The 22,500-nt window shown below is 57.9% G+C and overlaps 2 long non-coding RNA genes across 2 annotated transcripts in view; both read right to left on the bottom strand.

The window, feature by feature from the left end:
- LOC144955119 (uncharacterized) overlaps window positions 1-6,228 on the bottom strand; it is a 10,676-nt gene extending 4,448 nt beyond the window's left edge. The window contains exons 1-2 of the long non-coding RNA XR_013641510.1: window positions 6,184-6,228; window positions 766-886 (exon numbers count right to left, since the gene is read on the bottom strand). This is a non-coding gene — a long non-coding RNA (uncharacterized LOC144955119). The remainder of the gene's footprint in view (window positions 1-765; window positions 887-6,183) is intronic.
- Window positions 6,229-6,468: 240 nt separating this feature from the next.
- Window positions 6,469-20,275, bottom strand: LOC144955120 (uncharacterized). Its single transcript, XR_013641511.1, has 3 exons — window positions 20,244-20,275; window positions 15,923-15,992; window positions 6,469-6,594 (listed from the first exon to the last, which is right to left on the bottom strand). It is a non-coding gene; the product is annotated as an uncharacterized LOC144955120 (long non-coding RNA).
- Between the last annotated feature and the right edge of the window lie 2,225 nt (window positions 20,276-22,500).

Below are 22,500 nucleotides of genomic sequence, written 5' to 3'. Positions count from 1 at the left end.
ATCAACATCATCAACATCATCAACATCATCAGCATCATCAACATCATCAACATCATCAACATCATCATCAACATCATCAACATCATCACCAACATCAACATCATCATCAACATCATCATCAACATCAACATCATCAACATCACCAACGTGGTGAGTGTAGTGGTGAGTGTCGTGGTGAGTGTAGTGGTGAGTGTAGTGGTGAGTGTAGTGGTGAGTGGTGAGTAGTGGTGAGTGTAGTGGTGAGTGGTGAGTGTAGTGGTGAGTGTAGTGGTGAGTAGTGGTGAGTGTAGTGGTGAGTGTAGTGGTGAGTAGTGGTGAGTGTAGTGGTGAGTGTAGTGGTGAGTGGTGAGTGTAGTGGTGAGTGTAGTGGTGAGTGGTGAGTGTAGTGGTGAGTGTAGTGGTGAGTGGTGAGTGTAGTGGTGAGTGTAGTGGTGAGTGTCGTGGTGAGTAGTGGTGAGTGTAGTGGTGAGTGTAGTGGTGAGTGTAGTGGTGAGTGGTGAGTGTAGTGGTGAGTGTAGTGGTGAGTGTAGTGGTGAGTGTAGTGGTGAGTAGTGGTGAGTGTAGTGGTGAGTGGTGAGTGTAGTGGTGAGTGGTGAGTGTAGTGGTGAGTAGTGGTGAGTGTAGTGGTGAGTGTAGTGGTGAGTGGTGAGTGTAGTGGTGAGTAGTGGTGAGTGGTGGTGAGTGTAGTGGTGAGTGGTGAGTGTAGTGGTGAGTGGTGAGTGTAGTGGTGAGTAGTGGTGAGTGGTGGTGAGTAGTGTTGAGTACCTGAGTGGTGAGTGCAGGCGATGTGAAGGCTGCATTGGCAGCTACACTCCGTGTGTGTCTCCATCTGCACCAACTCACTCACCACCCTCAGCCTGGGTCTCTGGTACACCACGTGGGCAACCTGCACTCACCACACACTCACCAATTACTCACCAGTCACTCACCAACTCGCTCACGAACTCACTCACTCACTCACCCACTCACCCACCCACCCACTCACCCACCCACTCACTCACTCACCCACCCACTCACCCACCCACTCACTCACCCACCCACCCACCCACCCACTCACTCACCCAACCACCCACCCACCCACTCACCCACCCACTCACCCACCCACTCACCCACCCAACCACTCACCCACTCACCCAACCACCCACCCACTCACTCACCCACTCACTCACCCACCCAACCACCCACCCTCTCACCCACCCACCCAACCACCCACTCACTCACTCACTCACCCACCCAACCACCCACCCACCCACCCACTCACTCACCCACCAAACCACCCACCCACTCACTCACTCACCCACCCACCCACCCACTCACCCACTCACTCACCCACCCACCCACCCACTCACCCACTCACCCACTCACTCACCCACTCACCCACTCACCCACCCACTCACCCACTCACTCACCCACTCACCCACTCACTCACCCACCCACCCACCCACCACTCACTCACTCACCCACCCACCCACCCACCCACCCACTCACCCACCCACCCACCCACTCACTCACTCACTCACCCACCCACCCATTCACTCACTCACCCACTCACTCACTCACCCACCCACCCACTCACTCACTCACTGACCCACCCACCCACCCACCCACTCACCCACCCACCCACCCCACCCACCCACCCACCCACCCACCCACTCACCCACCCACCCACCCACTCACTCACCCACCCACCACTCACTCACCCACCCCCACCCACCCACCCACCCACTCACTCACCCACCCACCCACCCACCCACTCACCAACTCACCCACTCACCCACTCACTCACCCACCCACCCACCCACCCACCCACCCACTCACTCACTCACTCACCCACCCACCCACCCACCCACCCACCCACTCACCCACCCACCCACTCACCCACCCACCCACTCACCCACTCACCCACCCACCCACTCACTCACCCACTCACCCCACCCACTCACCCACCCACCCACTCACCCACCCACCCACCCACCCACCCACTCACCCACCCACCCACCCACCCACTCACTCACTCACCCACCCACCCACCCACCCACTCACTCACCCACCCACCCACCCACCCACTCACCCACTCACCCACTCACCCACCCACCCACCCACTCACCCACCCACCCACTCACCCACCCACCCACCCACTCACCCACTCACTCACCCACCCACCCACCCACCCACTCACTCACCCACTCACTCACTAACCCACCCACCCACCCACCCACTCACTCACTCACCCACTCACTCACTCACCCACCCACCCACCCACCCACCCACTCACCCACCCACCCACCCACTCACCCACCCACCCACTCACCCACCCACTCACCCACCTCCACTCACTCACTCACCCACCCACCCACCCACCCACCCACTCACCCAACCACTCACCCACCCACTCACTCACCCACTCACCCACCCACCCCACCCACTCACCCAACCACTCACCCACCCACTCACTCACTCACCCACTCACTCACCCCAACCACTCACCCACCCACTCACTCACTCACTATAACCAACCAACCAACCACTCACCTACCCACCCACTCACCCCCCCACTCACTCACCCAACCACTCACCCACCCACTCACTCACCCAACCACTCACCCACCCACTCACCCACCCACTCACTCACTCACCCACCCACCCACCCATCCACTCACCCACCCACACCACCCACCCACTCACCCACCCACCCACCCACCCACTCACTCACTCACCCACCCACCCACCCACTCACCCCACCCACCCACCCACTCACTCCACCACTCACCCACTCACTCACCAACTCACACACGAACTCACTCACTCACTCACACCACTCACACACCCACCCACTCACTCACCCACTCACTCACCAACTCGCTCACTCACCAACTCACCCACTCACCCACCCACCCACTCACTCACCCACCCAACCACCCACTCACTCACTCACTCACCCACTCACCCACCCACTAACCACCCACTCACTCACCCAACCACTCACCCACTCACTCACTCACCCACTCACTCACCCACCCACTCACCCACTCACCCACTCACTCACCCACCCACCCACCCACCCACTCACTCACCCACTCACTCACTCACCCACCCACTCACCCACCCACTCACCCACCCACCCACTCACCCACCCACTCACCCACTCACCCACCCACCCACTCACTCACCAACTCACCCACCCACCCACCCACCCACCCACCCACTCACCCACTCACCCACCCACCCACCCACTCACTCACTCACTCACCCACCCACCCACTCACCCACCCACTCACTCACCCACTCACCCACTCACCCACCCACCCACCCACTCACTCACCACCTTCAGCCTGGGACTGGTACACACACGTGGGCAACCTGCACTCACCACACACTCACCAATTACTCACCACACTCACCATGTCACTCACACCACCTCGCTCACTCACCCACCCACCCCACTCACTCACCATCACCACCCACCCACTGATTCACCCATCCACTCACTCACCCAGCCACTCACTCACCAACTCACTCACTCACTCACCCACCCACTCACTCACTCACACACGAACTCACTCACTCACCCACTCACTCACTCACTCACCCACCCACTCACTCACTCACACACGAACTCACCCACCCACCCACCCACCCACCCACCCACCCACTCACTCACTCACGCCACTCACTCACTCACTCACCCACCCATCCACCCACTCACTCACACCACGAACTCACTCACCCACCCACTCACTAACTCACTAACTCACTCACTCACCCACCCACTCACTCACCCACCCACTCACTCACCAACTCACTCACTCACCCACTCACACACCCACCCACTCACTCACCCACTCACTCACCTACTCGCTCACTCACCAACTCACCCACTTCACTCACCCACCCACTCACCCACCCACCCACCCACCCACCCACCCACCCACTCACTCACCCACCCAACCACTCACTCTCTCACTCACCCACTCACTCACCCACCCACTCACACCACCCACCCACTCACTCACCCAACCACTCACCTCACCCACTCACTCACTCACCCACTCACCCCACTCACTCACACCACCCAACCACCCACCCACCCACTCACCCACCCACTCACCCACTCCACTCACTCCACCCACCCACTCACTCCACTCACCCACTCACTCACCCACCCACTCACTCACCCACCCACCCACCCACTCACCCACCCACCCACCCACTCACCCACTCACCCACTCACCCACCCACTCACCCACCCACCCACCCACCCACTCACTCACTCACCCCACCCACTCACCCCACCCACTCACTCACCCACTCACCCACCCACCCACCCACTCACCCACCCACCCACTCACTCACCAACTCACTCACCACCCTCAGCCTGGGACTCTGGTACACCACGTGGGCAACCTGCACTCACCACACACTCACCAATTACTCACCACACTCACCATGTCACTCACCAACTCGCTCACTCACCCACCCACCCACTCACTCACTCACTCACCCACCCACTCATTCACCCATCCACTCACTCACCCAGCCACTCACTCACCAACTCACTCACTCACCCACCCACTCACTCACTCACACACGAACTCACTCACTCACCCACTCACTCACTCACTCACCCACCCACCCACTCACTCACTCACCCACCCACTCACTCACTCACACACGAACTCACTCACTCACCCACTCACTCACTCACTCACCCACCCACCCACCCACTCACTCACTCACACACGAACTCACCCACCCACCCCACCCACTCACCCACTCACTCACTCACTCACCCACCCACCCATCCACCCACTCACTCACTCACACACGAACTCACTCACCCACCCACCCACTCACTCACTCACTCACTCACTCACTCACTCACTCACTCACTCACTCACTCACTCACTCACTCACCCACTCACTCACTCACTCACTCACTAACTCACTCACTCACTCACTCACCCACCCACTCACTCACCCACCCACTCACTCACCAACTCACTCACTCACCCACTCACTCACCCCACCCACTCACTCACCCACTCACCCACCCACTCACTCACCAACTCACCACCCTCAGCCTGGGTCTCTGGTACACCACGTGGGCAACCTGCACTCACCACACACTCACCAATTACTCACCACACACTCACCAATTACTCACCACTCACACACCAACTCGCTCACTCACCAACTCGCTCACGAACTCACTCACTTACCACACACTCACCATGTCACTCACCAACTCACCATGTCACTCACTCACCAACTCACCCACCCACTCATGATGATGATGGTGGTGGTAGTGGTATGGTGGTGGTGGTGATGATGGTGATGGTGGTGGCATGATGGTGATGGTGGTGGTAGTGGTAGTGATATGGTGATGGTGGTGGTGGTGATGATGGTGATGGTGGTGGTGGTGGTGGTGGTGACGGTGGTGATGATGGTGATGGTGGTGATGTGGTGGTGATGGTGGTGGTAGTGGTATGGTGATGGTGGTGGTGGTGGTGGTGGTGATGATGGTGATGGTGGTGATGATGGTGATGGTGGTGGCATGATGGTGATGGTGGTGATGGTGGTGATGGTGGTGGTAGTGGTATGGTGATGTGGTGATTATGGTGGTAGTGGTGATGGTGGTGATGATGGTGATGGTGGTGGTGGTGATGATTGGTGGTGGTAGTGGTGATGGTGGTGGTAGTGGTGATGGTGGTGGAAGTGGGTAGTGGTATGGTGATGGTGGTGATGATGGTGGTAGTGGTGGGTGGTATGGTGATGGTAGTGGTAGTGATGGTGGTAGTGGTGATGGGTGGGTGATAGTGGTAGTGGTGATGATGGTAGTGGTGGTATGGTAGTGGTGGTGGTGGTGGTAGTGGGGGTGGTGGTGATGGTGATGATGGTGGTGGTAGTGGTGGTAGTGGTGATGATGGTGGTGGTAGTGGTAGGTAGTGGTGATGATGGTGGTGGTAGTGGTGGTAGTGGTGATGATGGTAGTGGTGGTGGTTGTAGTATTGGTGATGGTAGTGGTAGGGATGGTGGTAGTGGTGATGGTGGTGGTAGTGGTGGTAGTGGGTAGTAGTAGTAGTGATGGTAGTGATGATGGTGATGATGGTAGTGATGGTAGTGATGGTGGTGATGATAGTGGTAATGATGGTGTTAGTGGTGCGGTGATGTGCGCCAACTTGCCCGGTACGTGATCATGGCTGTGCGCGTCGCCCGGCAGCTCACACCACCACCACCACCACCGCCACCACCACCACCACCACCACCGCCACCACCACCACCACCACCACCGCCACCACCACCACCACCACCACCACCACCACCACCACCACAACCACCGCCCCAACAGCATCCGGAGCATCGTGGCAACTCAACGCACGGAGGCCAAACGATTCCTCCGCGGGTGTCGCCCCACTCGTGGTGGTGGTGGCGGTGGTGGTTGTGGTGGTGGCGGTGGTGGCGGTTGTGGTGGCGGTTGTGGTGGCGGTGGGTGGTGGTTGTGGTCTCTCTTGGGCCCCCAGAATGTTGTTGAGGAGAAGCGAGGGATCGGAACGACGGTCGGACGCAGAGCGCAGCGAGCCAACGGCGCCTCCGCTGCGCGGTGAGAGAGAGGGAGAGGCACGTGGTGGTGAGGGTCACGTGGTGGTGAGGGTCACGTGGTGGTGAGGGTCACGTGGTGGTGAGGGTCACGTGGTGGTGAGGGTCACGTGGTGGTGAGGGTCACGTGGTGGTGAGGGTCACGTGGTGGTGAGGGTCACGTGGTGGTGAGGGGTCACGTGGTGGTGAGGGTCACGTGGTGGTGAGGGTCACGTGGTGGTGAGGGTCACGTGGTGGTGAGGGTCACGTGGTGGTGAGGGTCACGTGGTGGTGAGGGTCACGTGGTGGTGAGGGTCACGTGGTGAGGGTCACGTGGTGAGGGTCACGTGGTGAGGGTCACGTGGTGAGGGTCACGTGGTGAGGCACACAGTGACACACGCGGTGAGAGAGAGAGAGGCACGTGGTGGTGAGGGTCACGTGGTGAGGGTCACGTGGTGAGAGACACGTGGTGAGTGACACGTGGTGAGAGACACGCGGTGAGAGGGTCACGTGGTGAGAGGGTCACGTGGTGAGTGACACGTGGTGAGTGACACGTGGTGAGAGACACGCGGTGAGAGGGTCACGTGGTGAGAGGGTCACGTGGTGAGTGACACGTGGTGAGTGACACGTGGTGAGAGACACGCGGTGAGAGACACGCGGTGAGAGACACGTGGTGAGTGACACGTGGTGAGTGACACGTGGTGAGAGACACGTGGTGAGTGACACGCGGTGAGAGACACGTGGTGAGTGACACGTGGTGAGTGACACGTGGTGAGTGACACGTGGTGAGTGACACGTGGTGAGAGACACGTGGTGAGTGACACGTGGTGAGTGACACGTGGTGAGTGACACGTGGTGAGTGACACGTGGGTGAGAGACACGTGGTGAGTGACACGCGGTGAGAGACACGTGGTGAGTGACACGTGGTGAGAGACACGTGGTGAGTGACACGTGGTGAGTGACACGTGGTGAGTGACACGTGGTGAGGGTCACGTGGTGAGTGACACGTGGTGAGTGACACGTGGTGAGTGACACGTGGTGAGTGACACGTGGTGAGTGACACGTGGTGAGGGTCACGTGGTGAGTGACACGTGGTGAGGGTCACGTGGTGAGTGACACGTGGTGAGTGACACGTGGTGAGAGACACGTGGTGAGAGTCACGTGGTGAGTGACACGTGGTGAGAGACACGTGGTGAGAGACACGTGGTGAGGGTCACGTGGTGAGTGACACGTGGTGAGGGTCACGTGGTGAGGGTCACGTGGTGAGAGACACGTGGTGAGAGACACGTGGTGAGTGACACGTGGTGAGTGACACGTGGTGAGTGACACGTGGTGAGTGACACGTGGTGAGAGACACGTGGTGAGTGACACGTGGTGAGGGTCACGTGGTGAGAGACACGTGGTGAGAGACACGTGGTGAGAGACACGTGGTGAGTGACACGTGGTGAGGGTCACGTGGTGAGTGACACGTGGTGAGAGACACGTGGTGTGAGAGACACGTGGTGTGAGAGACACGTGGTGAGAGACACGTGGTGAGTGACACGTGGTGAGAGACACGTGGTGTGAGAGACACGTGGTGTGAGAGACACGTGGTGAGAGACACGTGGTGAGAGAGACACGTGGTGAGAGACACGCGGTGAGAGACACGTGGTGAGTGACACGTGGTGTGAGAGACACGTGGTGAGTGACACGTGGTGAGTGACACGTGGTGAGGGTCACGTGGTGAGAGACACGTGGTGAGAGACACGTGGTGAGGGTCACGTGGTGAGGGTCACGTGGTGAGTGACACGTGGTGTGAGAGACACGCGGTGAGAGACACGCGGTGAGAGACACGTGGTGAGGGTCACGTGGTGAGTGACACGTGGTGTGAGAGACACGCGGTGAGAGACACGTGGTGAGAGACACGTGGTGAGTGACACGTGGTGAGAGACACGTGGTGTGAGAGACACGCGGTGAGAGACACGTGGTGAGGGTCACGTGGTGAGTGACACGTGGTGAGAGACACGTGGTGAGGGTCACGTGGTGAGTGACACGTGGTGAGTGACACGTGGTGAGAGACACGTGGTGAGAGACACGCGGTGAGTGACACGTGGTGAGAGACACGTGGTGAGTGACACGTGGTGAGAGACACGCGGTGAGAGACACGTGGTGAGTGACACGTGGTGAGAGACACGTGGTGAGAGACACGTGGTGAGTGACACGTGGTGAGTGACACGTGGTGAGTGACACGTGGTGAGTGACACGTGGTGAGAGACACGTGGTGAGTGACACGTGGTGAGAGACACGTGGTGAGGGTCACGTGGTGAGTGACACGTGGTGAGGGTCACGTGGTGAGTGACACGTGGTGAGGGTCACGTGGTGAGGGTCACGTGGTGAGAGACACGTGGTGAGTGACACGTGGTGAGTGACACGTGGTGAGAGACACGTGGTGAGTGACACGTGGTGAGAGACACGTGGTGAGTGACACGTGGTGAGAGACACGTGGTGAGTGACACGTGGTGAGAGACACGTGGTGAGTGACACGTGGTGAGTGACACGTGGTGAGAGACACGTGGTGAGAGACACGTGGTGAGTGACACGTGGTGAGAGACACGTGGTGAGTGACACGTGGTGAGTGACACGTGGTGAGAGACACGTGGTGAGTGACACGTGGTGAGAGACACGTGGTGAGTGACACGTGGTGAGAGACACGTGGTGAGAGACACGTGGTGAGTGACACGTGGTGAGAGACACGTGGTGAGTGACACGTGGTGAGTGACACGTGGTGAGAGACACGTGGTGAGTGACACGTGGTGAGAGACACGTGGTGAGTGACACGTGGTGAGTGACACGTGGTGAGAGACACGTGGTGAGAGACACGTGGTGAGTGACACGTGGTGAGTGACACGTGGTGAGTGACACGTGGTGAGGGGGAGAGACACGTGGTGAGAGACACGTGGTGAGAGACACGTGGTGAGTGACACGTGGTGAGAGACACGTGGTGAGAGACACGTGGTGAGTGACACGTGGTGAGTGACACGTGGTGAGTGACACGTGGTGAGGGGGAGAGACACGTGGTGAGAGACACGTGGTGAGAGACACGTGGTGAGGGTCACGTGGTGAGAGACACGTGGTGAGAGACACGTGGTGAGAGACACGTGGTGAGAGACACGTGGTGAGAGACACGTGGTGAGAGACACGTGGTGAGTGACACGTGGTGAGTGACACGTGGTGAGAGACACGTGGTGAGAGACACGTGGCGAGGGTCACGTGGTGAGAGACACGTGGTGAGAGACACGTGGTGAGTGACACGTGGTGAGTGACACGTGGTGAGAGACACGTGGTGAGTGACACGTGGCGAGGGTCACGTGGTGAGAGACACGTGGTGAGAGACACGTGGTGAGTGACACGTGGTGAGTGACACGTGGTGAGAGACACGTGGTGAGGGTCACGTGGTGAGAGACACGTGGTGAGGGTCACGTGGTGAGTGACACGTGGTGAGGGTCACGTGGTGAGTGACACGTGGTGAGTGACACGTGGTGAGGGTCACGTGGTGAGAGACACGTGGTGAGAGACACGTGGTGAGTGACACGTGGTGAGAGACACGTGGTGAGGGTCACGTGGTGAGTGACACGTGGTGAGGGTCACGTGGTGAGAGACACGTGGTGAGTGACACGTGGTGAGTGACACGTGGTGAGAGACACGTGGTGAGGGTCACGTGGTGAGTGACACGTGGTGAGGGTCACGTGGTGAGAGACACGTGGTGAGTGACACGTGGTGAGGGTCACGTGGTGAGAGACACGTGGTGAGAGACACGTGGTGAGTGACACGTGGTGAGAGACACGTGGTGAGTGACACGTGGTGAGGGGGAGAGACACGTGGTGAGTGACACGTGGTGAGAGACACGTGGTGAGAGACACGTGGTGAGAGACACGTGGTGAGAAACACGCGGTGAGAGACACGTGGTGAGAGACACGTGGTGAGAGACACGTGGTGAGTGACACGCGGTGAGAGACACGTGGTGAGAGACACGTGGTGAGAGACACGTGGTGAGTGACACGTGGTGAGTGACACGTGGTGAGAGACACGCGGTGAGAGACACGCGGTGAGAGACACGCGGTGAGAGACACGTGGTGAGAGACACGTGGTGAGAGACACGCGGTGAGAGACACGCGGTGAGAGACACGCGGTGAGAGACACGCGGTGAGAGACACGTGGTGAGAGACACGCGGTGAGAGACACGCGGTGAGAGACACGCGGTGAGAGACACGTGGTGAGAGACACGTGGTGAGTGACACGTGGTGAGAGACACGTGGTGAGTGACACGTGGTGAGAGACACGTGGTGAGTGACACGTGGTGAGAGACACGTGGTGAGAGACACGTGGTGAGTGACACGTGGTGAGAGACACGTGGTGAGTGACACGTGGTGAGAGACACGTGGTGAGTGACACGTGGTGAGTGACACGTGGTGAGTGACACGTGGTGAGAGACACGTGGTGAGAGACACGTGGTGAGTGACACGTGGTGAGTGACACGTGGTGAGAGACACGTGGTGAGTGACACGTGGTGAGAGACACGTGGTGAGTGACACGTGGTGAGTGACACGTGGTGAGAGACACGTGGTGAGTGACACGTGGTGAGTGACACGTGGTGAGTGACACGTGGTGAGTGACACGTGGTGAGAGACACGTGGTGAGAGACACGTGGTGAGAGACACGCGGTGAGTGACACGTGGTGAGTGACACGTGGTGAGAGACACGTGGTGAGTGACACGTGGTGAGAGACACGTGGTGAGTGACACGTGGTGAGTGACACGTGGTGAGGGTCACGTGGTGAGGGTCACGTGGTGAGGGTCACGTGGTGAGAGACACGTGGTGAGAGACACGTGGTGAGTGACACGTGGTGAGAGACACGTGGTGAGGGTCACGTGGTGAGGGTCACGTGGTGAGAGACACGTGGTGAGAGACACGTGGTGAGAGACACGTGGTGAGAGACACGTGGTGAGAGACACGTGGTGAGTGACACGTGGTGAGAGACACGTGGTGAGGGGGAGAGACACGTGGTGAGAGACACGTGGTGAGTGACACGTGGTGAGAGACACGTGGTGAGTGACACGTGGTGAGAGACACGTGGTGAGAGACACGTGGTGAGAGACACGCGGTGAGAGACACGTGGTGAGAGACACGTGGTGAGAGACACGTGGTGAGTGACACGTGGTGAGAGACACGTGGTGAGTGACACGTGGTGAGTGACACGTGGTGAGAGACACGTGGTGAGAGACACGTGGTGAGAGACACGTGGTGAGAGACACGTGGTGAGGGTCACGTGGTGAGAGACACGTGGTGAGTGACACGTGGTGAGTGACACGTGGTGAGAGACACGTGGTGAGGGTCACGTGGTGAGAGACACGTGGTGAGTGACACGTGGTGAGTGACACGTGGTGAGAGACACGTGGTGAGAGACACGTGGTGAGAGACACGTGGTGAGAGACACGTGGTGAGAGACACGTGGTGAGTGACACGTGGTGAGAGACACGTGGTGAGAGACACGTGGCGAGGGTCACGTGGTGAGAGACACGTGGTGAGTGACACGTGGTGAGTGACACGTGGTGAGAGACACGTGGTGAGGGTCACGTGGTGAGAGACACGTGGTGAGTGACACGTGGTGAGTGACACGTGGTGAGAGACACGTGGTGAGGGTCACGTGGTGAGAGACACGTGGTGAGTGACACGTGGTGAGAGACACGTGGTGAGTGACACGTGGTGAGAGACACGTGGTGAGGGTCACGTGGTGAGAGACACGTGGTGAGAGACACGTGGTGAGAGACACGTGGTGAGTGACACGTGGTGAGAGACACGTGGTGAGGGGGAGAGACACGTGGTGAGAGACACGTGGTGAGTGACACGTGGTGAGAGACACGTGGTGAGAGACACGTGGTGAGAGACACGCGGTGAGAGACACGTGGTGAGAGACACGTGGTGAGAGACACGTGGTGAGTGACACGTGGTGAGAGACACGTGGTGAGTGACACGTGGTGAGTGACACGTGGTGAGAGACACGTGGTGAGAGACACGTGGTGAGAGACACGTGGTGAGGGTCACGTGGTGAGAGACACGTGGTGAGTGACACGTGGTGAGTGACACGTGGTGAGAGACACGTGGTGAGGGTCACGTGGTGAGAGACACGTGGTGAGTGACACGTGGTGAGTGACACGTGGTGAGAGACACGTGGTGAGGGTCACGTGGTGAGAGACACGTGGTGAGAGACACGTGGTGAGAGACACGTGGTGAGAGACACGTGGTGAGTGACACGTGGTGAGAGACACGTGGTGAGAGACACGTGGCGAGGGTCACGTGGTGAGAGACACGTGGTGAGTGACACGTGGTGAGTGACACGTGGTGAGAGACACGTGGTGAGGGTCACGTGGTGAGAGACACGTGGTGAGTGACACGTGGTGAGTGACACGTGGTGAGAGACACGTGGTGAGGGTCACGTGGTGAGAGACACGTGGTGAGTGACACGTGGTGAGAGACACGTGGTGAGTGACACGTGGTGAGAGACACGTGGTGAGGGTCACGTGGTGAGAGACACGTGGTGAGAGACACGTGGTGAGAGACACGTGGTGAGTGACACGTGGTGAGAGACACGTGGTGAGGGGGAGAGACACGTGGTGAGAGACACGTGGTGAGAGACACGTGGTGAGAGACACGTGGTGAGAGACACGCGGTGAGAGACACGTGGTGAGAGACACGTGGTGAGAGACACGTGGTGAGTGACACGTGGTGAGAGACACGTGGTGAGAGACACGTGGTGAGAGACACGTGGTGAGAGACACGTGGTGAGAGACACGTGGTGAGAGACACGTGGTGAGTGACACGTGGTGAGTGACACGTGGTGAGTGACACGTGGTGTGAGTGACACGTGGTGAGAGACACGTGGTGAGTGACACGTGGTGAGAGACACGCGGTGAGAGGGTCACGTGGTGAGAGACACGTGGTGAGGGTCACGTGGTGAGAGACACGTGGTGAGTGACACGTGGTGAGAGACACGCGGTGTGAGGGTCACGTGGTGAGTGACACGTGGTGAGTGACACGTGGTGAGAGACACGTGGTGAGAGACACGCGGTGAGGGTCACGTGGTGAGTGACACGTGGTGAGTGACACGTGGTGAGTGACACGTGGTGAGAGACACGTGGTGAGAGACACGTGGTGAGTGACACGCGGTGAGAGACACGTGGTGAGTGACACGTGGTGAGTGTCACGTGGTGAGAGACACGTGGTGAGAGACACGTGGTGTGAGAGACACGTGGTGAGAGACACGTGGTGAGTGACACGTGGTGAGTGACACGTGGTGAGTGACACGTGGTGAGAGACACGTGGTGAGGGACACGTGGTGAGAGACACGTGATGAGAGACACGTGGTGAGAGACACGTGGTGAGGGTCACGTGGTGAGAGACACGTGGTGAGAGACACGTGGTGAGAGACACGTGGTGAGTGACACGTGGTGAGAGACACGTGATGAGAGACACGTGGTGAGAGACACGTGGTGAGGGTCACGTGGTGAGAGACACGTGGTGAGAGACACGTGGTGAGTGACACGTGGTGAGAGACACGTGGTGAGTGACACGTGGTGAGTGACACGTGGTGAGTGACACGTGGTGAGAGACACGTGGTGAGGGTCACGTGGTGAGAGACACGTGGTGAGAGACACGTGGTGAGAGACACGTGGTGAGGGTCACGTGGTGAGAGACACGTGGTGAGAGACACGTGGTGAGAGACACGTGGTGAGTGACACGTGGTGAGAGACACGTGGTGAGAGACACGTGGTGAGGGTCACGTGGTGAGAGACACGTGGTGAGAGACACGTGGTGAGGGTCACGTGGTGAGTGACACGTGGTGAGAGACACGTGGTGAGAGACACGTGGTGAGGGTCACGTGGTGAGAGACACGTGGTGAGAAACACGTGGTGAGTGACACGTGGTGAGTGACACGTGGTGAGAGAGACACGTGGTGAGGGTCACGTGGTGTGAGAGACACGTGGTGAGAGACACGTGGTGAGAGACACGTGGTGAGAGACACGCGGTGAGAGACACGTGGTGAGTGACACGTGGTGAGTGACACGTGGTGAGTGACACGTGGTGAGTGACACGTGGTGAGTGACACGTGGTGAGAGACACGTGGTGAGAGACACGCGGTGAGAGACACGTGGTGAGTGACACGTGGTGAGGGTCACGTGGTGAGGGTCACGTGGTGAGTGACACGTGGTGAGAGACACGTGGTGAGGGTCACGTGGTGAGAGACACGTGGTGAGTGACACGTGGTGAGAGACACGTGGTGAGGGTCACGTGGTGAGGGTCACGTGGTGAGTGACACGTGGTGAGAGACACGTGGTGAGGGTCACGTGGTGAGGGTCACGTGGTGAGTGACACGTGGTGAGTGACACGTGGTGAGAGACACGTGGTGAGGGTCACGTGGTGAGGGTCACGTGGTGAGTGACACGTGGTGAGAGACACGTGGTGAGGGTCACGTGGTGAGGGTCACGTGGTGAGTGACACGTGGTGAGTGACACGTGGTGAGAGACACGTGGTGAGTGACACGTGGTGAGGGTCACGTGGTGAGTGTCACGTGGTGAGTGACACGTGGTGAGAGACACGTGGTGAGTGACACGTGGTGAGAGACACGTGGTGAGAGACACGTGGTGAGAGACACGTGGTGAGAGACACGTGGTGAGTGACACGTGGTGAGTGACACGTGGTGAGGGTCACGTGGTGAGTGACACGTGGTGAGAGACACGTGGTGAGAGACACGTGGTGAGTGACACGTGGTGAGAGACACGTGGTGAGAGACACGTGGTGAGAGACACGTGGTGAGTGTCACGTGGTGAGTGACACGTGGTGAGTGACACGTGGTGAGGGTCACGTGGTGAGAGACACGTGGTGAGTGACACGTGGTGAGTGACACGTGGTGAGTGACATGTGGTGAGTGACACGTGGTGAGTGACACGTGGTGAGTGTCACGTGGTGAGTGACACGTGGTGAGAGACACGTGGTGAGTGACATGTGGTGAGTGACACGTGGTGAGTGACACGTGGTGAGTGACACGTGGTGAGAGACACGTGGTGAGAGACACGTGGTGAGGGTCACGTGGTGAGAGACACGTGGTGAGGGTCACGTGGTGAGAGACACGTGGTGAGGGTCACGTGGTGACACACAACCACGTGGCCACACGGTGAGACGACGAATCAGCGTCACAATTGAAACGAGCCGCCTCACAGCCAATCACAATTGAGCATCGGCCCCACGTGGTCTACGCCCCCCCCCCCCCCCCGTTTCAAAGGGGGGCAGCCAATCGGAGAGCGCGCCTCACCGTAGGCGGAGCCGTTGCGCGTGACGTCACGGGAGAAGGCGTGGCGCCGGGACGAGTCACGTGACCCGGCCTGGGAACACACGTGGGGGTGGACACGTGGTCTCAGACACAGACAAAGGTCACTCACCAACTCACCAACTCACTCACCCACCCAGTCACCCACTCACCCACGCAGTCACCCACTAACCCACCCACCCACTCACCCACCCACTCACCCACTCACCCACCCAATCACCCAACCAACCACCCAACCACCCACTCACTCACCAACTCACCCACCAACTCACCCACCAACTCACCCACCAACTCACCCACCAACTCACCCACCCAGTCACCCAGTCACCCACGCAGTCACCCACTAATCCACCCACCCACTCACCCACCCACTCACCCACTCACCCACCCAATCACCCAACCAACTACCCAACCACCCACTCACTCACCAACTCACCCACCAACTCACCCACCAACTCACCCACCAACTCACCCACCAACTCACCCAACCAACCACCCAACCACCCACTCACTCACCCACCCACCCACCAACTCACTCACCCACCCACTCACTCACCCAACCACTCACTCAACCACTCACTCACCCAACCACTCACCCACCCACTCACCCACCCAGTCACTCACTCACCCACTCACCCACCTACTCACCCACTCACTCACCCACCCACTCAAACAACCACCCACTCACCCATCGACCCACTCACCCACCCACTCACCCACCCAGTCACTCACTCACCTACCCACTCACCCACCCACTCACCCACCCAGTCAATCACCCACTCATTCACTCACCCACCCACCCACCCAGTCAATCACCCACTCACTCACTCACTCACCCAGTCACTCACCCAGTCACTCACCCACCCACTCACCCACTCACTCAAATAACCATCCACCCACTCACCCACCCACCGACCTACTCACCCACCCACTCACCCACCCACCCAGTCACTCACTCACCCACCCACTCACCCACGCACTCACCCACCCAGTCACTCACCCACTCACCCACCCACCCAGTCACTCACCCACTCACCCACCCACCCACTCGCTCACCCACCCACTCACCCACCCACTCACCCACCCAGTCACTCACCCACTCACCCACTCACCCACCCACCCACCCACTCACCCACTCACTCACCCACCCACCCAGTCACTCACACACTCACCCACTAACTCAACCAGTCACTCACCCACTCACTCACCCACCCAGTCACTCACCCACCCACTCACCCACTCACTCACCCACCCACGAAAACAACCACCCACTCACTCACTCACCCACCGACCTACTCACCCACCCACTCACCCACCCAGTCACTCACTCACCCACCCACTCACCCACCCACCCACCCAGTCACTCACCCACCCACTCACCCACTCACTCACCCACCCACGAAAACAACCACCCACTCACTTACCCACCCACCGACCCACTCACTCACCCACTTACTCACCCACTCAAACAACCACCCACCGACCTACTCACCCACTCACCCACCCACCCACTCACTCACTCACCCACCCAGTCACTCACCCACTCACTCACCCACTCACTCACCCACCCACTGACCCACTCACCCACTTACTCACCCACCCAATCACTCACTCACCCACTCACTCACTCACCCCACTCACTCACCTCACCCACTCACTCACCTCACCCACTCACTCACTCACCCACTCACTCACCTCACCCCACTCACCCACTCACTCACCCACTCACCCACCCACCCACTCACCCACCCACCCACTCACTCACCCACCCACCCACCCACCCACCCACTCACTCACTCACCCACCCAGTCACTCACCCACTCACTCACCCACTCACCCACTCACTCACTCACCCACCCAGTCACTCACCCACTCACTCACCCACCCACCCACCGACCCACTCACCCACTTACTCACCCACCCAATCACTCACCCACCCACCCACCCACCCACCCACTCACTCACCTCACCCACTCACTCACCCACCCACCCACCCACTCACTCACTCACCCACCCATTCACTCACCCACTCACTCACCCACCCACCCACTTAGTCACCCACCCAATCACTCACTCACCAACTCACTCACCTCACCCACTCACTCACCCACCCACTCACCCACCCACCCACTCACTCACCTCACCCACTCACTCACCCACTCACTCACCCACCCACTCACCCACTCACTCACCCACCCACTCACTCACCCACCCACCCACCCACTCACTCACTCACTCACCCACTCACTCACCCACTCACCCACTCACTCACTCACCCACCCACTCACCCACCCAGTCACTCACCCACTCACTCACTCACTCACCCACCCACCCAGTCACTCACCCACTCACTCACCCACCCACTCACCCACCCACTCACCCACCCACTCACTCACCCACCCACTCACCCACTCACTCACCCACCCACTCACCCACTCACCCACCCAGTCACTCACCCACCCACCCACCCACCCACCCACTCACCCACCCACCCACCCACTCACCCACTCACCCACCCACTCACCCACCCACTCACTCACCCACCCACTCACCCACCCACCCACTCACTCACCCACTCACTCACTCACCCACCCACCCACTCACCCACCCAGTCACTCACCCACCCACCCACTCACCCACCCACTCACCCACTCACCCACCCACTCATCCACCCACTCACCCACCCACTCACCCACTCACCCACCCACTCACCCACCCACTCACCCACTCACCCACTCACTCACCCACCCACTCACCCACTCACCCACCCACTCACCCACCCACCCACTCACCCACCCACCCACCCACTCACCCACCCACCCACTCACCCACTCACCCACCCACTCACCCACTCACTCACCCACCGGTTCACAAGGTCCAATGGTGCCCGTGATGGCAGTGATGGTGAGTACGATGTTGATGATGTTGATGATGTTGGTGGAATACTCTTCAATTGACATCGCGTTCTCTCATTCCCACTCGTGGGTGGGTGAGTGGGTGAGTGGGTGGGTGAGTGGGTGAGTGGGTGGGTGAGTGAGTGGGTGAGTGAGTGAGTGAGTGGGTGAGTGAGTGGGTGAGTGGGTGGGTGGGTGGGTGGGTGAGTGGGTGAGTGGGTGGGTGAGTGAGTGAGTGAGTGGGTGTGGGTGAGTGAGTGAGTGAGTGGGTGAGTGAGTGAGTGAGTGGGTGAGTGGGTGGGTGAGTGGGTGGGTGAGCTGGGTGAAGTGGGTGGGTGAGTGGGTGGGTGAGTGGGTGAGTGGGTGGGTGAGTGAGTGAGTGAGTGGGTGAGTGGTGAGTGGGTGGGTGAGTGACGTGGTGAGTGGGTGGGTGAGTGAGTGAGTGAGTGGGTGGGTGAGTGAGTGGGTGGGTGGGTGGGTGGGTGGGTGAGTGAGTGAGTGAGTGGGTGATGGTGTGAGTGGGTGAGTGGGTGAGTGGGTGGGTGAGTGGGTGGGTGAGTGGGTGGGTGGGTGAATGGGTGAAGGTGGGTGGGTGGTGGAGTGAGTGGTGGGTGGGTGAGTGGGTGAGTGGGTGAGTGGGTGGGTGAGTGGTGGTGGGTGAAGTGGGTGAGTGGTGGTGGGTGAGTGAGTGAGTGGGTGAGTGGGTGGTGGGTGAGTGGGTGAGTGGGTGGGTGAGTGGTGGGTGAGTGAGTGAGTGTGAGTGGGTGGGTGAGTGAGTGAGTGGGTGTAGTGAGTGAGTGAGTGGTGGTGGGTGGGTGAGTGAGTGAGTGGGTGAGTGGGTGAGTGGGTGTGAGTGAGTGGGTGAGTGGGTGGGTGAGTGAGTGAGTGAGTGGGTGAGTGGGTGGGTGGGTGAGTGGGTGAGTGGGTGGGTGAGTGGGTGGGTGAGTGGGTGGGTGGGTGAATGGGTGAGTGGTTGGGTGGTGAGTGGGTGAAGAGTCAGTGGGTGAGCGGTGGGTGAGTGAGTGGGTGAGTGGATGGGTGGGTGAGTGGGTGGGTGGGTGAGTGGTGGGTGGGTGAGTGAGTAGGTGAGTGAGTTGGTGGGGTGGGTGAGTGAGTGAGCGAGTGGGTGAGTGGGTGGGTGAGTGGGTGAGTGACTGTGTAAGTGAGTGGGTGACTGGGTGAGTGAGTGGGTGAGTGAGTGGGTGAGTGAGTAGGTGAGTGAGTGGGTAAGTGAGTGGATGACTGAGTGAGTGGGTGAGTGAGTGGGTGACTGTGTGAGTGAGTGGGTGAGTGTGTGGGTGAGTAAGTGTGTGGGTGAGTGAGTGGATGACTGAGTGAGTGAGTGGGGTGGATGACTGACTGAGTGAGTGAGTGGGTGAGTGGCTGTGTCAGTCCCTACGTGAGTGACTGACCACTCATTTCTCTCCCTCTCTGCCTCCCCGATCTTACAGCGAATCTCCCATCGACAGGGCATGGTGACACATTTATAGCAGAGGCCCCTCCCCCCCCCCCACCAGGCCCATCCTGTCTACCATTTCAAACTCACCACCACACCCCTATTAACACTGAATGGGGGCCCATCCTGACTACCAATTCAAACTGATAACACTGAGTGTGGGCCCATCCTGACTACCATTTCAAACTCACCACCACCCCCCTATTAACACTGAGTGAGGGCCTATACATAGAGACCCATAGAGACCCATAGAGATACATAGAGACCCATAGAGATACATAGAGACCCATAGAGACCCATAGAGATACATAGAGACCCATAGAGATACATAGAGACCCATAGAGATACATAGAGACCCATAGAGACCCATAGAGATACATAGAGACCCATAGAGATACATAGAGACCCATAGAGACCCATAGAGATACATAGAGACCCATAGAGATACATAGAGACCCATAGAGATACATAGAGACCCACAGAGACCCACAGAGACCCATAGAGATACATAGAGACCCATAGAGACCCATAGAGACCCATAGAGATACATAGAGACACACAGAGACCCATAGAGATACATAGAGACCCATAGATACCCATAGAGACCCATAGAGATACATAGAGACCCATAGAGACCCATAGAGACCCATAGAGACACATATAGACTCATAGAGACCCATAGAGACACAGAGACCCATAGAGATACATAGAGACCCATAGAGACCCATAGAGACCCATAGAGATACATAGAGACACACAGAGACCCATAGAGATACATAGAGACCCATAGAGACCCATAGAGATACATAGAGACACATAGAGACCCATAGAGACCCATAGAGATCCATAGATACCCATAGAGACACATAGAGACGCATAGAGACCCATAGAGACACAGAGAGACCCAGAGAGACCCATAGAGATACATAGAGACTCATAGAGACCCATAGAGATACATAGAGACCGATAGAGATACAGAGAGACTCATAGAGACCCATAGAGACACACAGAGACCCATAGAGATACATAGAGACCCATAGAGATACATAGAGACCCATAGAGATACAGAGACCCACAGAAACCCATAGAGACACACAGAGACCCATAGAGATACATAGAGACCCATAGAGACACACAGAGACCCATAGAGACACACAGAGACCCATAGAGATACATAGAGACCCATAGAGACCCATAGAGATACATAGAGACCCATAGAGATACATAGAGACCCATAGAGATACATAGAGACCCATAGAGATACAGAGACTCATAGAGATACATAGAGACCCATAGAGACCCATAGAGATACATAGAGACCCATAGAGACACACAGAGACCCATAGAGACACACAGAGACCCATAGAGATACATAGAGATACATAGAGACCCATAGAGATACATAGAGACCCATAGAGATACATAGAGACCCATAGAGATACAGAGACTCATAGAGATACATAGAGACCCATAGAGACCCATAGAGATACATAGAGACCCATAGAGATACATAGAGACCCATAGAGACACACAGAGACCCATAGAGACACACAGAGACCCATAGAGATACATAGAGACCCATAGAGATACATAGAGACCCATAGAGATACAGAGACCCATAGAGATACATAGAGACCCATAGAAATACAGAGACTCATAGAGATACATAGAGACCCATAGAGACCCATAGAGATACATAGAGACCCATAGAGACACACAGAGACCCATAGAGACACACAGAGACCCATAGAGATACATAGAGATACATAGAGACCCATAGAGATACATAGAGACCCATAGAGATACATAGAGACCCATAGAGATACAGAGACTCATAGAGATACATAGAGACCCATAGAGACCCATAGAGATACATAGAGACCCATAGAGATACATAGAGACCCATAGAGACACACAGAGACCCATAGAGACACACAGAGACCCATAGAGATACATAGAGACCCATAGAGATACATAGAGACCCATAGAGATACAGAGAGACCCATAGAGATACATAGAGATACATAGAGTCTCTGTATCTCATTAGCAACATCATCATCACCACCATGATGAATCTTCTGGCAAACATCCACTCATCCACCCACTCATCCACTCACTCACCCACTCACCCACCCACACACTCACCCACCCACACACTCACCCACCCACTCACCCACTCACCCCCCCACTCACTCATCCACCCACTCACTCAC

This window comes from Lampetra fluviatilis, unplaced genomic scaffold (genome assembly GCF_964198595.1).
Source record: "Lampetra fluviatilis unplaced genomic scaffold, kcLamFluv1.1 SCAFFOLD_267, whole genome shotgun sequence".
In the NCBI taxonomy this organism is placed as follows: Eukaryota; Metazoa; Chordata; class Hyperoartia; order Petromyzontiformes; family Petromyzontidae; genus Lampetra; species Lampetra fluviatilis.
The sequence above is the reverse complement of the archived record's forward strand: the minus strand, read 5'-3'. Positions and strand labels throughout refer to the sequence as shown.